This window comes from Stenella coeruleoalba, assembly GCF_951394435.1.
Source record: "Stenella coeruleoalba genome assembly, chromosome: 2".
Lineage (NCBI taxonomy): Eukaryota > Metazoa > Chordata > Mammalia > Artiodactyla > Delphinidae > Stenella > Stenella coeruleoalba.
The window spans coordinates 171,587,594-171,610,388 of NC_137147.1; the positions used below are offsets into that span (position 1 = coordinate 171,587,594).

The following is a 22,795-nucleotide window of genomic DNA, read 5'->3' on the forward strand; positions in this document are numbered from 1 at the left end:
ACCAAATCCAGTCTGCTGCCTGTTTTTGTAAACTAAGTTTTATGGGGATACAACCATGGTTATCTGTTTACTTGTCTACGGCTGCTTCAGCACTGTAATAGCAGAGGCAGGACACTGCAACAGAGACCATACTGCCTGCAAAGCCTAAAATATTTCCTATCTGGCTCTCTCCAGTAAAAGTGTACTGACCTGTGGCCCAAAGGAAAAACATTATTAACCGCAGAACTCTTCTCAGTATGAATTGATATAAAAGAGTTTTGAAGAAAAAAATGTGCCTTAAAGATGACACACCCACACTTAAAAGCCGCAGAAAGACACTCTCAACTATGTAGATATTTGGGAAATGTATCACCTTTCCTCAAAACAATTATACGATATGACCCTATAATCCACTAAAACAGGTTCAGAGTAAATATAAAAGGACTGAAACAACTGATTATATAGAATGTACACATTATACATCTTGAAAGAAAGGTCCTACAATGAAAAGTAATAATGCTGTCAGTATAATATATGAGAATCAAAATGAGGGTACAAAAACTTGAGAGGTGGAAGGACAAAGAAAGGTGAAAAAGTGTTAATTGCAGTAATTTCCTCAGTGGTTTTAGGGAGTTAGTATTCCCTAATAGTATTCTTCTGGTATCTAAGGCAGAAGTGTTGAGTGACTAAATAATTAGAAATAATGTGAAAAGACAAGCCACAGACTAGCAGAAGATATATGTCACTGATATAACCCACCAAGGATTTATATCGACAGTTTATAAAGAGCCCCTATAAACCAATAAATACAATAGAAAAGATAAATACGCAATTCACAAAAGAGGAGACACAGGTGGCCACTGACCATAATAAAAGATGCTTGATATCAATGGAATCAGCATAATGCAAATTAAAATGATAATGAGACCATTTCAAACCCATCAGCCTGGCAAAAAATAAGTCTGATGACATCAAGGGCTGAAGTGTTGATGAAAACAGAAGCTCTTACACACTGCAGGTGGGAAATATAAATTCATCAAACCAGTAAATGGCAACTCTACTTGCTCAGTCTCCAACCCCTGGATTGTCTGCAAAAGTTGTAATGACTATTACCTCCACCTTGATACTCAAAAGGGGTCTCAAGTGTAAAATGCCTTAATCTGCTTTTCCCATATTAACCGGCAACGCTGTTTATTCTGTTGCTTCAGACCAAAAACTTTGAGGCAGCCTTGACTTTGCTTTCTCTCACATCCCCCATCTCACCACCAGTAAGCTTTGTTAGCTCTAATATTAAATCGTATCCAGAATCTGATCACCTCCACAGCTATCACTCACGTCTAAGCCAAGTCATCTGTCACCTGGATGGTGATGACAGTCTTTAACCAATCTTGGAGTTTCTGCCCACAACTTTGCTAGTGCCAGCTCTCAACACTGGACCCAGTGTCACCCTTTTAGTATCTAAGTCAGGTCGGGTCAATTCTCTGCTTAGAACCTTCTACTGGCTTCCCATTTCCCTCAGATAAAAATCCCAAATTCTTACAATAGTTTCCCTTGGTTCTATTTTGAGCCACCTCCTGTCTACTGGTTCCAGTGCAGCCACACCTATACCCTTGCTGTTCTTCAAACACACACACACACACACACACACACACACACACACACACACACACACACACTCACCTCCTGCAGCTCACCTTCTGTTTGCACCTGCTGTTTCCCCAGCCTAGACTACACTTTTCCCCAGATATCCACTTGGGTTCCTCTCCCTCATTTTATTCAGTCTTTCGCTCAAACATCACTTTACTAGACAGGTCTTCCCTGAGTCCCCAGCCCGACTTAAAACGGTACCATATCTGCCCACCCCACCCCAAGCCAACTGCTCTCTCCCCACTGCTTACACTTCATTTAATTTTTCAAAGCACTAACCCTAACCCTAATTGCCACCTGGTGTTTAATATTGTTATTTATTGCCTCTCTTCCCAGATTAGAATGTAAACCTCAGAAGAACAGGAAATAAGTCTCTTGTTTATTGCTAAATCCCTGTGCCTAGAACAGGCCTGGCATATACTAGACACCCAATAAAATATGTGCTGAAGAGTAAATGAAAACCACTTTTCAAGCACATTTTAAAATATAATAGCGAGGAAAATTGAGGATGTACATACTCTATTCTAGACGAAATCTACTTCTGGATATCTACCCAGAGAAACTGTCCCTTTTAAATCCAAGCAGAAAGTATAAAGTAACCCTTTCTAGAAAAGCTGAAATAATACGCTCTTCAGTAGGTAAACAAAAATCAGTTTTGTTTAAGTGATCCAAATCTATTTAGCAGGTAAAATGAACATATCAACAAATATCAATTTATATCAAAAGAATTACGTTGAGTGAAAAGGGAAATTGTGATAAGATGAGCAGTTTGATGATGTAAATATTATATACATATGTATCCATATATGTAACATATATTGTTTATAATATACACGTGAATGAAAAGTATAAAAATCATGGAATGATACACATCAACTTCAGGAGGGAAGGAGGAAGGAAAGAAAAGAGGGATGGGGAAAGGGTTTAGCTGCAACATTTTGGGTCTTTAAAATAAAAAGCTCTGAAGACATATCATAAACATACTTTATCCCACACACCTATGGTCACCTAATCTATGACAAAGGAGGCAAGAATATACAATGGAGAAAAGGCAGCCTCTTCAATAAGTGGGGCTGGGAAAACTGGACAGGTACATGTAAAAGAATGAAATTAGAACATTTCCTAACACCATACACACAAATAAACTCAAAATGGATTAGAGACCTAAATGTAAGGCCAGACACTATCAAACTCTTAGAGGAAAACATAGGAAGAACACTCTGACATAAATCACAGAAAGATCTTTTTTGACCCACCTCCTAGAATAATAAAAATAAAACCAAAAATAGACAAATGGGACCTAATGAAACTTAAAAGCTTTTGCACAGCAAAGGAAACCATAAACAAGATGAAAAGACAACCCTCAGAATGGGAGAAAATATTTGCAAATGAAGCAATTGACAAAGGATTAATCTCCAAAATATATAAACGGTTCATGCAGCTCAATATCAAAAAAACAAACAACCCAATCAAAAAATGGGTGGAAGACCTAAATAGACATTTCTCCAAAGAAGACATATAGATGGCCAAGAGGCACATGAAAAGATGATCAACATCACTAATTATTAGAGAAATGCAAATCAAAACTACAATGAGGTATCACCATACACTGGCCATCATCAAAAAATCTGCAAACAATAAATGCTGGAGAGGGTGTGGTGAAAAGGGAACCCTCTTGCACTGTTGGTGGGAATGTAAACTGATACAGCCACTATGGAGAACAGTATGGAGGTTCCTTAAAAAACTAAAAATAGAACTACCATACGACCCAGCAATCCCACTACTGGGAATATACCCAGAGAAAACCATAAGATACATGCACCCCAATGTTTATTTCAGCACTATTTACAATAGCCAGGACATGGAAACAACCTAAATGTCCATCAACAGATGAATGGATAAAGAAGATGTGGCATATATATTCAATGGAATGTAACTCAGCCATAAAGAGGAACAAAATTGAATCATTTGTAGAGATGTGGATGGACCTGGAGTCTGTCATACAGAGTGATGCAAGTCAGAAAGAGAAAAACAAATATCGTATATTAATGCATATATGTGGAATCTAGAAAAATGGTACAGATGAACCTATTTGCAGGGCAGGAATAGAGACACAGACATAGAGAACAGACATGTGGATACGGGGAGGGATGGGGAGGGCGGGATGAACTGGGAGATTAGAATTGACAAATATACACTACCATGTGTAAAATAGATAGCTAGTGGGAACATGCTGTATAGCACGGGGCACTCAGCTTGGTGCTCTGTGATGACCTAGATGGTTGGGATGGGGGGATGGGAGGGAGGTCCAAGAGGGAGGGGATATATGTATACATATAGTTAATTCACTTCATTGTACAGCACAAACTAACACAACATTGTAAAGCAACTATACTCCAATAAAAAAAAATAAAGTTAAAAAAATAACATATATATTTAGACATAATATAGTATGTAATACAATCTATCTATTTCCACAACATATATCGAAACCAGAAAATCTGAACAGCATTTGTCTTTGGGGTGAGGAACTGAGAATGGCGAAGGAGAGGAAAAAGCACCTTGATCACCATTTGGAATTTTTTTCCTAAAATTATTTATGAGAAAGCATTACTTCCATTTTTTAAATGACAAATTTAAAATGCCTTTCTTCAGTCCTTGTTGGGGCAAACAGATAGGAAAATAAAAACACTGAGGACCTGAATAACATAATTAACAAGCTTGAAATTATAAGTATCTATCAAACTCTCTCTCTAAAAATAAAAGACTACCTTCTCTCAAGGCTCCCATGAAACCACGATAAGAATTGACTATATGTCAAGCCATAGAAGAGATTTTGGTACATTCTACAAGGCAGAAATAGCATAAAATAGTTTTACCACATACAACTCGAAATTGGGTTTTTTTTAAGTGGAGGCAAAGCCTTCAACCCTTGGGAATTATTCATGTGCTCCCCTAGACAACTCTTGTATTAATTACACAGGTGACCAAAATCCAAATGTCAGAGTACCAACAAAAGAAGGAAAATGAGAACAGTAGTTGTCAAAGTCTGAGGAATGTGAGCAAAGGTGTACTTATAAGAACATTCATAACCTCATATATTTTCACTACCAAAAAAGAAACAATGAAAATGATTTTTAGAAATCAAGAAATTAGAAGAAAAGTTAAACCTAAGGAAAGTAGAATGAGAGAATTAATAAAAGTAAAACACTGCATCAAATAACTGAAAAGCAAAAAGCAGTGCAAATTACAAATAAAACTTGTAATAAAAGCAACAACACAAATAAATCATTTGATTATTTAATAAGAAAAAAAGAGAAGAAAACATGAATACCTGGAAATAAGAATAAGAAAATAACCACAGAAATGGAGGAAATGTAAGAGAAGTAAAAGCAAGAGCTTGATAATATATCTGAAAACAGGGAAAATATAAAATTCCAAAAGTTGACTGAAGACAAAGCCTACGTGGACTTCCCTCATGGCACAGTGGTTAAGAATCCGCCTGCAAATGCAAGGGACACGGGTTCGAGCACTGGTCCTAGAAGATCCCACATGCCGTGAGGCAACTAAGCCCCTGTGCCACAACTACTGAGCCCGCATACAACAACTACTGAAGCCCGCGTGCCTAGAGCCTATGCTCTGCAACAAGAGAAGCTACCACAATGAGAAGGCCGTGCACCGCAACGAAGAGTAGCCCCCGCTCACCACAATTAGAGAAAGCCCGCGCGCAACAACAAAGACCCAACGCAGCCAAAAAAAACAAAAACAAAAACAAAACAGCAAAAAAGTGCCATAAATAAAATGCTTTCTGGATACAGAAATTTCTTGTACAGCTCTTTAAGGAACAGATAATGCCTATGCAATTTAAATGGCTCTAGGGCATAAATAAAGAAGCAAAAAAATTTAAACAATTTTCTAAAGCCTGAATGATGAATATATGCCGGAAGAAGAAAGCCATGAGACAATTTCAGATGTGAATAGTGATTTCTAAGATTTTTTCTTAAAATACTGGTATTAACTTTAAGCAAAATATTAAATAATATCCCATGATGGGAGGCAGGGGGGAGAGGTTCATTGAAAAAATCGAAATATTGTTAAAAATTAGGACATCTGGGCTTCCCTGGTGGCACAGTGGTTGAGAGTCCACCTGCCGATGCAGGGAACACGGGTTCGTTTCCCGGTCTAGGAAGATCCCACATGCCGCAGAGCGGCTGGGCCCGTGAGCCATGGCCGCTGAGCCTGCGCGTCCGGAGCCTGTGCTCCGCAACGGGAGAGGCCGCAACAGTGAGAGGCCCGTGCACAGCAAAAAATAATAATAATAATTAGGACATCTCCCCATTTTAATACATCAGGGTAGTTACAGTTGAACCATTCCGTACTTACTCGATAAAATTCCTTAGACTTCAGTTTCCAGGAAGATGGAGTAGACATACTTTTCCCTATTCCTCTTACTAAGAATAGTTAAAAACCTAGACATCTTATACCTCAAAGGTTTTTTTTTCTTTGCTCACTTCACATATCCATTATGAATCAGTTGTACATCATTTTCTCTACATCTTTTTTTTTTTTTTTTTTTTTTTGCGGTACGCGGGCCTCTCACTGTTGTGGCCTCTCCCGTTGCGGAGCACAGTTTCCGGACGCGCAGGCCCAGCGGCCATGGCTCACGGGCCCAGCCACTGCGCGGCATGTGGGATCTTCCCGGACCGGGGCGCGAACCCGTGTCCCCTGCATCAGCAGGCGGACTCCCAACCACTGTGCCACCAGGGAAGCCCTCTCTACATCTTCTTAACTCGAGAACACAGTTTGATGGAACAGCCTTTACCTAAAATTTTCTGGTCTCACGGAAGAGGATAAAGCAAAATAAATTAGAGTGTTGGGAAGAATATTCACTATAAACTTTGATATATTTTCTTTTGGTGGTGTGGGTAGGATTAAAGGACAACATGGCTACTATTTTCTGCTTTTCATTTTTTTGTAACATTACAGGATTTTGCAACAAATATGTATTAATTTTAAACTAATATTTGAGTTAAAAAGTGAAAAAATCTGATTTCAATCTCTCTGCCTTAATTGAAACACATGCTTTTTCCCCCCAGTCACTAGTGGACATGGAAAATAATGTGTGATCATTCATGTAACAATGCTTGAAAACATTTACTAAATAAATTTATAGTTTTTAAAAACTAATCTTGCTTGAATCAAACACACCATTGAGTGAGACGTTCTGTATATACTGCATCAAGCTATAAGAAAATTCAAAGCCTAGTCAGAAAAAAAAGTACCCATGCATCAAACAACTTCAGAGCATGACCATATATGTGATGCACTGCAGAATTTTATTAACCAGAACTGAAAACACAGAGACAGAAAAATGGTATTTCCTAGGGGATTTTATGACTTTTCCTCTATGTGAAGAAAGCGAAAAGAGCCGGGGTGGTGGGCATAGAGCCGCCAGTTCTTCTGGCCATCGTAGAGTGGCTTGGTTCTGCCATCGGCCAAGAGTAAAATCCCAGTGGACCATTTTCAGTTTGGAGGATGTATGCTATGGGGCAGTGGAAGAGAGTGAAGTGATAGGAAAAACAGAGTGGTGATGAGGATGTGTATGGCTGAGAAAGAAGAGATACTTTTAGCATATTTCCGTAAAAGTGAAGGAGGACTGTCTAAAGAGGACAGTGGTGTTCCTTCTGTGTGGTGTTCTGGGTAAGACCCCATACTGTCCCCATGAAGAAAGTCTTCTAGAAAGAGTTACAGGTGCTTGTCCCAGAGATAAGGATCCTCCCTACTCCCATGTGATATCAATGCAGCAAGCCCTTGGCATCTTCAAGAGACGCCTACTAATAGGTTAGCCAACCCCCAAATTCTCAGGAGTAACTCAAGGAACCACATGCACACACTGCTCTGACCTCTAGGGACTGACCGCAGATGGAGATAAGGGTAGGAGAATACATTTTTCTACAGCTCCTCTTTCCTGAGACACTTAGAGGGAGCTTGTATGTAGTTTAAAACAAAAACGAAAACAAAAAACGGTAATTTCAAAATCCAGGCAGTTGTCCTTTTAGCCATGGGGTTGAGGACTGTATTGTTTGGAAAGACATCGTGAGGGACCTCATTTCCTACTGGCATGGCTGGGAGGGAGAGAAAGAAAATAAGAATATTGAACTTGCCCTGCGATATAACGTAGAATATGCTCTCTACTGTAAACAGGGCAGCTGTGCGGATTTTGTTGCTTCTAGGAAACTCTTTCTTTCCTTTAATGTGGACGTAGACAAGTCTGTCCCTGAGAATTGCTTGTTCTCGGGAGAAGAAAGTGTGAATGTGTGTGAGGGGGCGGAAGTGGGTGTACCTATGTAGGAGTGTGTTTGAGTCTGTTTCCTCACAGTTACTCACAAAGACTGGTAGCCTCAGAAGGAATGGGGACTTTCATCTCATTTTGATGCAAAGATCTCAAACACCAGGAGCCCTGGACTGCCACAACCCCAACCTTGGACAGTTCACCTGTCAGAACTCACCTGGATGATTCTGCTGAGGCCTCCAAGTAGCCTCTTATGTGAGGGATTGTCTAAAGCAGGGGTTGGCAAGCTAGGCCCCAGGGGCCAGGTCTGGCCCACTGCCTGTTTGTGTAAATAAAGTTTTATTGGAACAGCCCCACCCATTTGTCTACATATTGTCTACGGCTGCTTTTACATTATAGCAGCAGGGTTGAGTAATAGTGACAGAGACCACACAGCCCACAAAGCCTAACGTACTGACTACATAAACTTTTGCAGAAAAAGTTTGCTGACCCCTGGTCAAATGTCAACACTTCCAAAGGGAAAATTCTATATAAACATTATCCTTGAAAATCCTTTAGGAAGTGAAGACAGACACATTGTCACCCAGTAAGTCCCAACCAGTGTTTCCTCCAGCAACAGAGGACGTCATTGTTGCTTCAACTGGATGCCTAATTAAGTGGTTGGCATATGTTTAGGGACTGTGTTGTGTGAAAAATGCATGTACCTAATATCAGAATCTCACTTAGCACAGCAAAATGAGAAGCTCAGAGAAATGCTACCAACAGAGGGCACGCAGACTCGTGGCTCCCAACTCATTTTCGCTTTTGGCCAAAAGCTTTTTAAGAAGAAGGTGGGCAGAGTCATCTGCACTCTACAAATTGTCACTGCTCACTTTTTTTAATATATAAATTTATTTATCATATTTATTTATTGTTGGCTGTGTAGTGTCTTTGTTACTGCGTGTGGGCTTCTCATTGAGGTGGCTTCTCTTATTGCGGAGCACGGGCTCTAGGCGCGCGGGCTTCAGTAGTTGTGGCTCACGGGCTCTAGAGCACAGGCTCAGTAATTGTGGTGCACAGGCTTAGTTGCTCCACGGCATGTGAGATCTTCCCGGACCAGGGATCGAACCCATGTCCCCTGCGTTGGCAGGCAGATTCTTAACCACTGCACCACCAGGGAAGTCCCTGATCACTGTTTTTAAGGAGGATTGTAGAGTCGATTTTAAGTGAGTGGACGCATCTGCAACCTTCTTTTGGGAAATGGACTGAGAGTTGTGGATGCTACGGATTGCCCTGGTTACGGAGGCGTTATTTCAGAGGGAGGGAAGGATTTTTCCAGTACTGTAAAGAACTGGAGAAGGGCCTTTCTACAGAGAGAGAGAGGGACAGAGTCAGCGAGGAAAGTATATCTTGAAACAGGGAAGACTGGCTAAGCACTGCAATGTGCCAGGACAGGGCCCTGTAAGGAGTGTTGTTTCTTTTCCTTTTGTCTTAGACTGAGAACAGCTATATTTTGCCTCCTGTTTAAAGTTCCTTTGCCTACATTGTCATCTCTCCAGTGAGTTGCAAACTTTCAGTAAATCTTCTCACGGACTCAGTGTCATGGTATCATGGTACTAGGGGAAGCAAAGGATGGGGCGGAAGACGGCATCTGCCCTTCCCCGCATCACCCCTCCGCCTAGCATGGCACGACAGCGTTTTATTAAGGAAGGCTGGGAGTGCCAAGGTTTGGGGCAGCAACCAGCCCCACATTGGACAGAGGCTCAACACAAAAGCTGGAAGCCTTGGGAGGGAACAGAGGGGAGCGGAGGTGCAGCTACATGGTTACATGATTGCGGGACAAACAGGAGATAAACGTGCTCCTCCTTTCCCGGCAAATATACTATCGAAACATGAGTGGCTCTTGAAAATGATGGAAAATATGACTGTGTGTGTCAGGGGGTTGGGGGTAGGGGGAGAGGAAGGTAAATACATGAATTACAGAAACATGGGAACGTTTCACAATGGAATGTTTCTGATGGATATCTTCACACCAAAAGTGAACTGCTCTTTTCACTTTCACCAGCATCTTCCTTCTCACCTATAGGCCATTTTTAAAGGTGCACATAAAGATGTTATACAGTGAGCCCAGCCATGACAAGGGGAAAACTGCAAGACTGAATTGAGAGGTACCTGCCCTTGCTCTCCAGCCTGCAGCGCATCTCATTCAAATCTGTGCTGCAGCCCAGTTACAACCTGCTACATGTCAGAGACCTCCAGTTTGTTCATGAACACCCAAACTGCAAAATCTAACTTACTAGTTTTTTTTACTAGTAAAATTTAGGAGCATTTAAAAAAATTTTATTGAGGAATAATTGACAAATAGAGCTGGATGTATTTAAAGGGTACAACGTGATGATTTTAAACACATAGACATGGAATGATTACCAAGATCAAGGTAACTAATGTACTAATTTAAAATTGAGCTAACGGGCTTCCCTGGTGGTGCAGTGGCTAAGAATCCGCCTGCCAATGCAGGGGACACGGGTTCGAGCCCTGGTCCAGGAAGATACCACATGCCGCGGAGCAACTAAGCCCGTGAGCCACAACTACTGGGCCTGCACTCTAGAGCCCACAAGCCACAACTACTGAGCCTGCGCTCTAGAGCCCGTGAGTCACAACTACTGAGCCCGCGCACCACAACTACTGAGCCCGCGCGCCTAGAGCCCGTGCTCCACAACAAAGAGAAGTCACCGCAATGAGAAGCCCGCGCACCACAACGAAGAGTAGCCCCCTCTCGCCACAACTAGAGAAAGCCCGCACACAGCAACAAAGACCCAACGCAGCCAAAAATAAATAAATAAAACGAATAAATTTATTTTAAAAAAGGAAAAAAAAATAAAATAAAATAAAATTGAGCTAATTACTGAAGAGGGAACTTAAATCCTTGATGGAAAGTCTGATTTAGAATTCCAGTTACATTTTTGAAAAATGCAGCTTCATCAGGCTAGGAATTGAGCTGATAAAAACAGCAAATTAAATGGCACCTGGATTTGATCAAACACATAAAGATTTGATCAACCCGGGCTGTATATTCGAAATTTCTGGGAGCTCTAAAAACTCCTGAGACTCAGGCCACACTGGAAACCTATCAATTCAGCTCTCTGGGGGTGGGGCCCGGGCACCAGTGTTTTTGAAAACTCCTCAGGTGATCCCATCCTGCATTCAAGACTGGACATTGCTCTGAATGCAAGTAGAGAAAAAGGGAATGGTTACATCACAGAAGCCTGCAGAGGCCTGACACTTCAAGAAGTGCGTAAAGCTTTGCATCTCTGCTTTCTTTTATTCTAGAGCAGAAGGCGTTTTAGGAGTTCTGATTGAGCCCAGAAATGTGAACTGTTCTATTTAGACTTCATGAAAGCACATGTGGGCGATGTTGCCATGAAATCACTCTAACCATCTGGCAATGCAACAGGAAGTTATTCTGGTATCGAATAAAGTGAAACAAGTAGGGTGAGGCAGCAATTCAAACTTATCAAAATAGCTTTGATTTTCTGAGTGGTAGAGAAGAGTATTCATCCTTTCCAAAGGGATTTTTTTCCTTCTTCCTTATTTCCATAGAAAAGATTTCTTAAGCTAAGATTTAATTTGGGTCTATTATTTTAAGAAATAAAATAAACCCTAATACTTCAAAGGCTTTAATAAAAACATAAAGCTCTACTTCTTAGTCTCATGGAGGAGAATGTATAAATCCAATTAACGGGCATTTGAAGTGAATATTGGAGCCCCATTAAAACTGAAACAGCTTTAAAATGTATGAAAGACTTGACAGGTACAGGGCCAAGTTGGGAACAGGAAGCATTATTGTAGGTAGGGGGGTGAGGGGAAAACGGTCTCTATATTATGCGTTTACCATCACTTAGGGGGTGAGGCATCTCGAGGTAATCACCATAACATCAACTGTTCTGTCTTGACACTGTTTTATTTTATTGGTCACGCTGTGTCTTTTCATAGACTTTTCATGTGCTCTCATGAGTTCTATTTTCTTAACCTCTCCATTTGAAGACTTTCTCTAAGCCCTGACATCACCCTACCCCGCCCTACCATGCCACCCCCTCAGCCATAAACGATGTTAGAGTGGTAAGTCTGAGTGTGCCTTTTTGCTGCCTTTGAACATAGAAATATGGTTTTCCAGATTTAGGAACATTATCCATTTCTTAATTAAACTTTTTATTTTGGGGAAATTGTGGCTTCACATGCCATTGTGAGAATTGATGCAAAGAGAGACTGTGTTCCCATTACCTCGTTTCTCCCAATGGTAACATCTTGCAGAACTATAGTAGAGGGACTTCTCTGGTGGCGCAGTGGTTAAGAATCTGCCTGCCAATTCAGGGAACATGGGTTCGAGCCCTGGTCTGGGAAGATCCCACATGCCACAGAGCAACTAAGCCCATGAACCACAACTACTGAGCCTGCACTCTAGGGCCCGTGAGTCACAACTACTGAGCCCACGTGCCTAGAGTCCATGCTCTGCAACAAGAGAAGCCACCGCAATGAGAAGCCCAGGCACCGCAACGAAGAGTAGCCCCCGCTCACCACAACTAGAGAAAGCCTGCAGCGACAAAGACCCAACACAGTCAAAAATAAATAAATTAAATAAATAAATTTAAGAAAACAAAAACAAAAACAAACTATAGTAGAACTTGGTACATATATACAATGGAATATTACTCAGCCATAAAAAAGAGTGAAATAATGCCATGTGCAGCAGCATGGATGGACCTAGAGATGATCATACTAAGTGAAGTAAGTCACACAGAGAAAGATTAATATCATATGAGATCACTTGTATGTGGAATCTAAAAAAACGATACAAATGAACTTATTTACAAAACAGAAACAGACTCACAGACTTCAAAAACAAACTTATGGTTACCAAAGAGGAAAGGTGCGGGGAGGGATAAATTAGGAGTTTGGGATTAACATATACACAGTACTACATAGAAAGCAGATAATCAACAAAGACCTACTGTATAGCACAGGGAACTCTACTCAATATTCTGTAATAACCTAAATGGGAAACGAATTTGAAAAAGAATAGATACCTGTATAGGTATAACTAAATCACTTTGCTGTACATCTGAAACTAACACAACATTGTAAATCAACTATACTCCAATATAAAATAAAAACATTTTTTAAAATGACTTAGGAAAAAAGATTGTGAATCACTATATTGTACACCAGTAACATATAATATTGTACAGCAACTATACTTCAATTAAAATAAATTAACTTAAAAAAACTATAGTAGGGCTTCCCTGGTGGCACAGTGGTTGGGAGTCCGCCTGCCGATGCAGGGGACACGGGTTCGTGCCCCGGTCTGGGAGGATCCCACATGCTGTGGAGCGGCTGGGCCCGTGAGCCATGGCTGCTGAGCCTGCGCGTCTGGAGCCAGTGCTCCGCAACGGGAGAGGCCACAACAGTGAGAGGCCCACATACCGCAAAAAAAACCCCAACAAAACAAACCAACAAAAAACTATAGTAGAACCAGGATATTGACATTGGTACAGCCAAGATCAAGGACACTTCACAGACGCAACCAAGAATCCCCCAGGTTGCCCCTTTCTGTGACTCACACGTCTCTCCCACTCCACACCCCTTCTTAACTCTTGGCAACTATAGTGTCCTCCATTTCTATAATTTTATCATTTCAAGAATGTTATATAAATGGAATCATACAGTCTGCCACCTACCGGGATCACCTTTTTTCACTCAACGTCATTCTCTGGTGATTCATCCAGGTTGTCGTGTGTATCGATAGTTTGCTCCTTTTGATGATTACGTAGTCCTCCACAATGTGGCCATCTCACAGTTTGTTTTACTATGCACCCGAGGAAGGACATCTGGGTTCTTTCCAGTTTGGGGCTGTTATGAATCAAGTGGCAATAAAAATATTTGTGTACAGGTTTTTGCATGAACATAAGTTTTCATTTCTCTGGGATAAATACCCAGGACTGCAATTGTTGGGTCATATGCTAATTACAGGTTTTTTAAGAAACTGCCGAAGTGTTTTCCAGGGTGACTCTACCTCTTTACAGTCCCTCCAGCAATGTGCGAGGGATCGAGTTTCTCCACACCCTTGCCAGCATTTGGTGTTATTATTTTTTATTGTAGCCATTCTGATAAGTGTGTAGTGATAGCTCATTGTGGTTTTAATTTACATTTCCCTAATGGCTATTGACATAGAACACCTTTTCATGTACTCTTCTTATGTTTGTTTTATATATACTGTCCAGGTTTTCAGCTGTATTTAGCAGCAACGAGAAGGGAAGTACCACATTATCTTCTATGGTGAGTTAAAATAGAACAGCAGTTATAAGGGGGCAGGTTCTGCTCTCACATGGCCAAGGTCCAAATCTTAGCTTAATCAAATCCTGGCTTTGCAAACTTGGTCAACCACTCTTTCCTCGGTTTTCCACTCTGCAAAACTGGAAGAACACCTATCTTGTTTTGAGGATTTAATGAACTACTGCAAAACACTTCAAGTAATATGTTCAATCGTTTCTAGTTATTATATAGAATTCATATGCCTTGTATAAAATTGATTATATGATTTGACAAAATTTTAATATTTGCTTCACACTCATCTAGTTTTTAATATTACAGAAAACTATTTTGATGCCAACCTACTTTTCCTTTTTTAAGTGACCTTTTCTGGGTGTGTCAAGACTGCCTGACATGAAGACCAAGGGATAGTGAAATCTTTGTTGAATCACCTTCATAAATATCTGTTTATCTCCTCATTTATACTAATGGAATGAAATGGCTGAATGAGGTTTCTTTCTGTTCATTCTGAAAACTCAAGAAATGAAAAAATAAGAGAGTTAAGGTTGAAAACATAAAGACTGATACTGTATAATAAAAACATTTCTGGAAAACCACACAACGAAGTTCTCTAATCAAATTCCATTCGTAGTTTAAAGTTCTATTTCTAGTCTTTTTTAATGGATAGCTCAGTATATGTCAGTGTCCTCTAACTAAATATTTGCTAAGCTTTCAGTTATTTGGATCAATTGTATGCATGTCTATTAATTAATGAGTTCAACATATAAAATGATCACTTACTCTTTGTCGGGCACCGTGATGGAAGCTATGAACACCCACAGGTGAATAAGCAAAGTCCCGTAGGGAATTTATATTCTGGTAGAATAGGCTAAAATTTGTCTAGAAATGATCATGCTTTGAGGTAGAACATGAGGTACCAAAGGACCCACAGAGGAAAACCTCTAGGTATAGGGATCAGTTAGAGGTGAAATGAGGTTAAAAGGTGGAGTAGACTTGGGATATGCAGAATTGGAGGAAAGGGCATTCTAGAGTTAGTAAAGTCAAATCACGTAAGTAGCAAAGTGGGATGCATCCCTAGGGCCCAGTGAGCAGCTCAGGCTGACTGGACCATAGTTTGCAGAAAGGAGTTTAATGAGAGAGAAAGCGGAGAAGACAGGTAGGTACTAAAAAGTGCAGGACCTGGGCTTCCCTGGTGGTGCAGTGGTTAAGAATCCACCTGCCAATGAAGGGGACACGGGTTCGATCCCTGGTCTGAGAAGATCCCACATGCCGCAGAGTAACTAAGTCTCTGCACCACAACTACTGACACTGCGCTCTAGAGCCTGTGCACCACAACTGTGGAGCCCGCACGCCACAACTACTGGAGCCCACGCACCTAGAGCCCGTGCTCCTCAACAAGACAAGCCACTACAATGAGAAGCCTGCGCGCCGCAATGAAGAGTAGCCCCTGTTCACCATAACTAAAGCCCACGTGCAGCGACAAAGACCCAATGCAGCCAAAAATAAAGTAAATAAATAAATTTATTTTTTAAAAGTGCAGGACCTTTTAACAATATAATCTAACAAGCTTAGAGTCTATTTAGTAGGCAATGGGGGGGGGTCACTAAAAGTTTTGAGGCATGTGACTGACACGACCAGGGTCCCTTCACGGTGGTTAGTCAAGTAGTAGTATGGTTGGCAGAGGGACTGCTGGATGGAGCCCACGTATAGAGAAGAGAATACAGTCAGAAATCTGAGCAAGGACCATGGCAACAGCTTAGGGATAGGGAAGTAAGAGCCTGATTAGGAGAGTTGTAATGGAAATAGAAGTATTGGGCAGTTTGAATCCATCTGACGTGTGATTTAATTGATTTTATGAGAGCTATTTTGGGCGTGTTGACTTCAAAGTTCTGGCTGGACTTCATGTCCACCAGCAGGTGGAAAGCTGAGTCTGGATGTCAGAACAAGATCAGAGCTGAAAATACATTTTTTACCTTGTATCCGTCATGAGTGATAATCTAGTAAAGCAAGCCTCCGTCTTTAGTAACATTTTTCTAATTTGATCTTTGGTTATTCTTGTTCGATGAGTCATCTCAAAAAATCTCATTAAGATTTTATTCAAATAGTATTAAATGGATAAATTAACTTGGAAAGAATTAACTTTCATTATATGAGAATAGAATATTGTGCTGTCCTATTAATGAACATAGATTTTTCTCTTCAGTTATTTGTCTTCTTTTATCACCCTTGGTGAAGTTTTATAATTTTTACAATGTCATTCCTACCTATTTCTTTTTTTCTTTTTTTAATAAATTTATTTATTTTTGGCTGTACTGGGTCTTCATTGCTTCGCATGGACTTTCTCTAGTTGCAGCAAGCAGGGCTACTCTTAGTTGCGGTGTGTGGGCTTCTCTTTGCAGTGGCTTCTCTTGTTGTGGAGCACAGGTTCTAGGTGCGCAGGCTTCAGTAGTTGTGGCACACAGGCTCAGTAGTTGTGGCTCACAGGCTCTAGAGCGCAGGCTCAGTAGTTGTGGCTCACGGGCTTAGTTGCTCCGTGGCATGTGGGATCTTCCCAGACCAGGGCTCAAACCTGTGTCCCCAGCTTTGGCAGGCAGATTCTTAACCACTGTGCCACCAGGGAAGTCCCTCTACCTATTTCTTATTGCACTTATTCTTAGGTATTTTATACTTTATAATGATTTGTGATTATATATTTTCAAACCATTTACTGGCATACAGAAAAATAATCAATTTTGCATATTTATTTTATAATCAACCAACTTACTGAACTCTCTCCTCAATTCTAAGAGCTTCTGTTTCCTCTTCTTTCTGACATTTGTATCTATTTATTTTTCTTATTTTATCAATACTTGGTGACTAGAACAATCAGAGCAATTGTGGAAAATAGCAATTACTAAGTGAAGAACTTCTAGATATTTCCTTAGCCCTTGCATATTCAGAAAAGTCCCTATGTCTTCTTCATAAATGAAAAAATGACTTTATTTTACCTGTGTTATTTGTTTTTCCTTTTTAAAGTTCTCATTTTGCTTTTTAAATCTTGCTTTGCCTTTTTATTCCATCCTGTCATCTTTTTGGGTTTTTTCTTCCTTCTTTGTCTTTCTGCTTTAATTCATTGAGACAGCATCTTCCTGCGCTTTGTGGAGGAAGGCAAAGAGATTCCGGAAATTCTTCAAAACTTTGTGGAGATTATTCTTTTCCTCTAGTCTTATACCACATTTTATAGACCCTTACTTTTCTTCTGTTTCTCATTCTTCAATCAGTTGAGATCTGGTCATACTTTTTTATCAACAGATAGAAGCGTGGACTGTCCTGACCCCACTCTGCAGATTTGTGGGAAGATGGAGGTCCTTTCCTGAATCTACTGTTTGAGAGCAGGTTAAAGTACTACTTGGCCACTTGCTGGTTTTTAGGGTAATTTTTTTTTTTTTTTTGTGGTACGTGGGCCTCTCACTGTTGTGGCCTCTCCTGTTACGGAGCACAGGCTCCGGACGTGCAGGTTCAGCGGCCATGGCTCACGGGCCCAGCTGCTCTGCGGCATGTGGGATCTTCCCGGACCGGGGCACGAACCCATGTCCCCTGCATCGGCAGGCGGACTCTCAACCACTGCGCCACCAGGGAAGCCCTAGGGTATTTTTAATTGTTGTGATTCTCCTCATGACATCTTATCTCACCCCTTGCACTTTGAAACTATGGAATAGTTGAAAAATTAATATCCTCACTAGGTACCTGTAATGGTTAATTTTTGTGTCAACTTGACTGGGCCATGGGGTGCCCAGATGTTTGATCAAACATTATTCTGGGTGTGTCTTTGAGGGTGTTTCTGGATGAGATTAATATTCGAATGAGTAGACTGAGTAAAGCAGATTACCTGCCCCACTGTGGGTGGGCCTCATCCAATCAGTCGAAGGCCTGAATAGAAGAAAAGGGCTGAGGGAGAAGGAACTCCTTTTGCCTGACTGCCTTCCAGCTGGGGCATTGTTGTTTGTTTTTTGTTTTCTGTGCCTCTGAACTGAATCTGAAACACTGGCTCTTGGCACCTGCCAGCTTTTAGACTTGAACTACATGAGCAGTCCTCCTGAGTCTTCAGCTTGCCAACTGCAGCTCTTGGGACTTCTCAGACTTCAACATTGGGTGAGTCAGCTCCTTATAAAAAAAAATCTCTTTCTGTATACATTCTATTGGTTCTGTTTCTCTGGAGAGCCCTGACTAATATAGTACTCCTACCGGCATTCTCTGATCTTGGCCCTCTCTGCCTTTGGAGCATGACACATAGAGTCTACACCGGCCATATACTGATACTGCCACCAGTTTTCCTGAGCCCTACTTCTGTGCCATCACTCTCTTGAATCAGAATCACCTCTGAATTAGAAAAATAAAAATGATAATGTAAATGTCTAACATTAATGGGAACTTACTAGGACTCAAGGGTTATGCTAAGAACTGTATACCTATTTTCCAGCTAATGCAAAAATACAGCAAGATGTGGGGCAAGGAGGAGTGGAGAGTGAGATGAGCAAGAAGAAAGTATCAGTGCTCTGGCTGCCAGATAAGGGTCTACAGACTAAGTACCACCTGCCCAATATTCCAGCTGGTACACGTACAGGGCCTCTGAGCGCAAGAATCACTGGAATGGTAAAAGTCATACTCCTGCCTCCTTCCAGGTGGTTTAGGTAAACTGTGAAGCAGTGTCTGGGAGATTATAGCAAGCTGAGCTAGACGGTGAACTCTGTGAGGCTGATTACAATTGTATTTATTGACAATATATTCCCAGTACCTTGCACTGTGGCTGGCATCAGATAAGTGCTTAGTATTTCCCATTAATGTTTGTCAAATCTACTTTTCCATTGGTCAAGATTCACCCCAAATTCTAATAAGTTATATAACTGTCTTAATTTTCCTTGGGATAACTTTTCTTCTTTATTCTGTAGTTTCCTAGCTATCTTAATGGGCAGTTGGGAGAAATTTTATGTTTTTTTAAACCAGAAGTCACCTTAATGAATTGTAAATGATATTGTATCAAAGCTGAGGAATGGCTTTACTACAGATCAATAGACTATACAGGTCACAAATGGAATTAGTTGGTTAATGCATACAAGTCAGAAATATGAAGGGGGGGGGCTCCCCTGGTGGCGCAGTGGTTAAGAATCCACCTGCCAATGCAGGGGACATGGGTTCGAGCCCTGGTCCAGGAAGATCCCACATGCTGCGGAGCAACTAAGCCTGTGCGCCACAACTACTGAGCCTGTGCTCTAGAGCCCACAAGCCACAACTACTGAGCCTGCGTGCCAAAACTACTGAAGCTGGTGCGCCTAGAGCCTGTGCTCCGCAACAAGAGAAGCCACCGCAGTGAGAAGCCCACGCACCGTAATGAAGAGCAGCCCCCACTGGCCGCAGCTAGAGAAAGCCCGCACACAGCAACAAAGACCCAATGCAGCCAAAAATAAATAAATTTTAAAAAAAGAAAAAGAAATATGAAGGAGGAACGTGGTTTTGTGACTGAGTAAATACCTCCATTGGTCAGAGTCCATTTCTCATCTGTGCAATGAACAAAATTACAGCCACCCCCTTGGTGGGTGGGTGTGTGTGTGTGTGTGTGTGTGTGTGTGTGTGTGTGTGTGTTGGGGGAAGAGGGGCTACAATATGTCTATCGCATGGCTACAAAACTGCTTTGCAAACTGCCTATCCTGTATATATGTTAGATGTTTTGCCTGCTATCACTATGATCATTTTCTGTCTCGTGTGCTAATCTACGGACAACATCTTTCTGTGACCAAGATTCCAACCACATATTTTATCCTGTCGTTCCCAGAAGCAACAGTACAGTATTATACTCAATTTCTCTACCAGATTCAAGGGTCATGATCCCTTTGACAGGGAGAGAGTTACTGTCAGGAATATCCTGTTGGATCCAGGACAAACCATTAAAAAGTTGCGTAAGTCTTTGTCAGCTCTGAGTTGTTATCCTGCAGGTGTTTTGCTATGTTGACACAGCTCATGTTTGCCCTGCTTTATTTATTGCTCTTTCTTTTGGAGGAAATCATAGAGAAAACAGGACTCATCCCACGGATGGAAACAGTTTCTCTATTTAGCTGCTGAACTCCTCGGGAAAGAGGGAAGACATCAGTAAGAGATGCACGAATGAATAAAAAATATTCACCTTCAAAACACACTAAAAGAGCAATGAAGGATCCAGATTAGAAGAACCTGTGCCTAGTGGGAAGCAGCCGCACAGCATAGGGAGATCAGCTCAGTGCTTTGTGACCACCTAGAGGGGTGGGATAGGGAGGGTGGGAGGGAGACGCAAGAGGGAGGAGTTGTGGGGATGTATGTATACGTATAGCTGGTTCACTTTGTTGTACAGCAGAAACTAACACAACATTGTAAAGCAATTATACTCCAATAAAGATATTAAAAAAAAAAAAAAGGAGAAGAACTTGTTCCAGAGGGACTCTTGAGCACCTGGAAATGCAGAGGAAAAAGTAAAAGCCAATTTGATTAATTTTAATTGAGTAAGTAATGCTTAATCACCAGTCATGTTCAAGGCTCTGACAGAGATACATAAAGGAAGTAAGATGCAGTTCCTGCCCTCATGTTGTTTATAGCTGAACAGAGACAATGAAGTGAGCAAACGATTCTAATATAAAGCAAACCACGAGAAAGTGGCTGTCGCCAACGTGACACTCCCATTCTAGTAGGTCTTTATTAATTATATGAACATGTTTCTCAAATTATGTATTTTCTTGAAAATCATGTTAAAACCTTGTTCTCAAATACAGCACTTAATGAGTCCACTGAATAAACTTTCAGAGAATAAGATATGTGTTTGGGAAGAAATAAAGGTTTTAGAAAACCTAAGTAGCTTCTGTCCAGATGTCTGTCCCTGTGCTTGTTGATGGCCACTGGAAACGCCGAGCATATAGGAAATAGTCTTCTTTCTAATATGAAAGGCATATTTGTGTCCCGTGGAATGAGAGGTATGTGTGGTATGAGAACAGGACCCAAGGTCACGGCAGGGCTCCCAGTTCTAACGCATATTTCCTGACTTAGGTCCCTCTGCATGGATCATGGCTTGTTGGGTATTCACACTCACAACTTCTACTGCATTCGTCCTAGGATGCTTAATTATTCTTGTAACTTTTAATTGTTCTCCCCTTTCTTCACAGTTCTCTGTCTTTGTTATGGTGGAGTTTCATTTCAGCCTTGAAACCCTTTCCATCTCATCTCCATTTCAGTAGCATGTTTTACAACAAAAATTGGTTCAGCAATTTTTTATTTCTTGAAACTTTTAACTCTTTGATGAAGTAAAGGCTCAGCATTTTTATACAATTCTTATAAACAGATGCATTTTAAGTCTGAAGAGATGTCATGTATTTAATGTCTTAATGAAGTAGAAATTTAAAGCCTACTTAAAAAATTAAATATTCAGAAACACAAGCTTTATAAACTGTCACTCATCATCTGTTACAAGATTAATATTTGTCTCATTTTTAAAGAACACGTAGGTAAGAATAAAATGCAGAAATCTAAAGCATACATCTTGATCAAGTTTGATAAATGTATAATAAACCCATGAAACCACCACCCCAGTCAAGACAACAAACATTTCCATCACTCCAGAAAGTTCTCTCATGTCTCTGCCAGTTAATCCTCAACACCCAGGGGCAACCACTGATCTGAATCCTATCACCATGGATCCATTTTGCCTGTTCTTTCACTTCCTGTATGGAAAGAGACAGTTTTTACGCTTTTGTGACTGCCTTCTTTCCACATTCTGTTTTTGAGATTGGTCAACATGGTTGAGTATGAATATACTGCACTATATGAATATACCACAAACTGTCCATTCAACTGCTGATGGATATTTGGGTTAGTTCTAGTTTTCGACTATTACTAATAAACATTTACAACTAACCCAAGTCCACTTTCAAGTAGTTTCCTCACATACATCCACTGATCAATTCTCTGCAGCATACCTGAGGCGGACCTTTCTCTTTTTGTGCATAACTCTCCTCATTACTCTGTCCTGAATACTCCAGCTCCCACAGTCTCTCTGGACTCTGAGTGCCACCTCCTCAATTCAAGAAGTCACTGGGTTTTGCCTGGTTTTCTCTCTCTGTGCTGAAACCTAGAAGCTCCCAAACTCTCTCAAGCTCATAAGCTTAGGCAATCATAGCGCTCCCCTTTCTTACCTTCTGTTTCTCAGGGATCACTGTCCTTCATTGCCTGATACTGTGTCTTCAAAGTCATTGTTTCATATATTTTGTGTGGGTTGATTTACTGATTTATTTATCGATTTTTGGTTGTTGCTTGGTTGTTGCAGGTGGGAGAGTAAAACTGAGCTGGAAGCAGAGGTTCGTATTTCATAATTTTATTTTTTTATAAATTTATTTATTTATTTTTGGCTGTGTTGGGTCTTTGTTGCTGTGCGCGGGCTTTCTCTAGTTGCAGCGAGCTGGGGCTACTCTTTGTTGTGGTGTGCGGGCTTCTCATCGCGGTGGCTTCTCTTGCTGCAGAGCACAGGTTCTAGGCGCATGGGCTTCAGTAGTTGTGGCACGGGGGCTCAGTAGTTGT

General features: G+C 41.0%; 1 protein-coding gene across 3 annotated transcripts in view; it reads right to left on the reverse strand.

The window, feature by feature from the left end:
- The window catches only part of ARHGAP21 (Rho GTPase activating protein 21), a 170,386-nt gene that overhangs the window by 135,950 nt on the left and 11,641 nt on the right, over window positions 1–22,795 (reverse strand). Inside the window, exons 1-2 of one of the 3 annotated variants that reach the window (XM_079913777.1) lie at window positions 14,570–14,593; window positions 13,633–13,804 (exon numbers count right to left, since the gene is read on the reverse strand). The exons of 1 other annotated variant lie outside the window; for it this stretch is intronic. The gene's annotated coding sequence lies outside the window, so the exon portion shown is untranslated. Of the gene's footprint in view, window positions 1–13,632; window positions 13,805–14,569; window positions 14,594–22,795 lie in introns of those variants that run through there. One more of the 3 variants, XM_079913776.1, reaches the window with a different exon arrangement.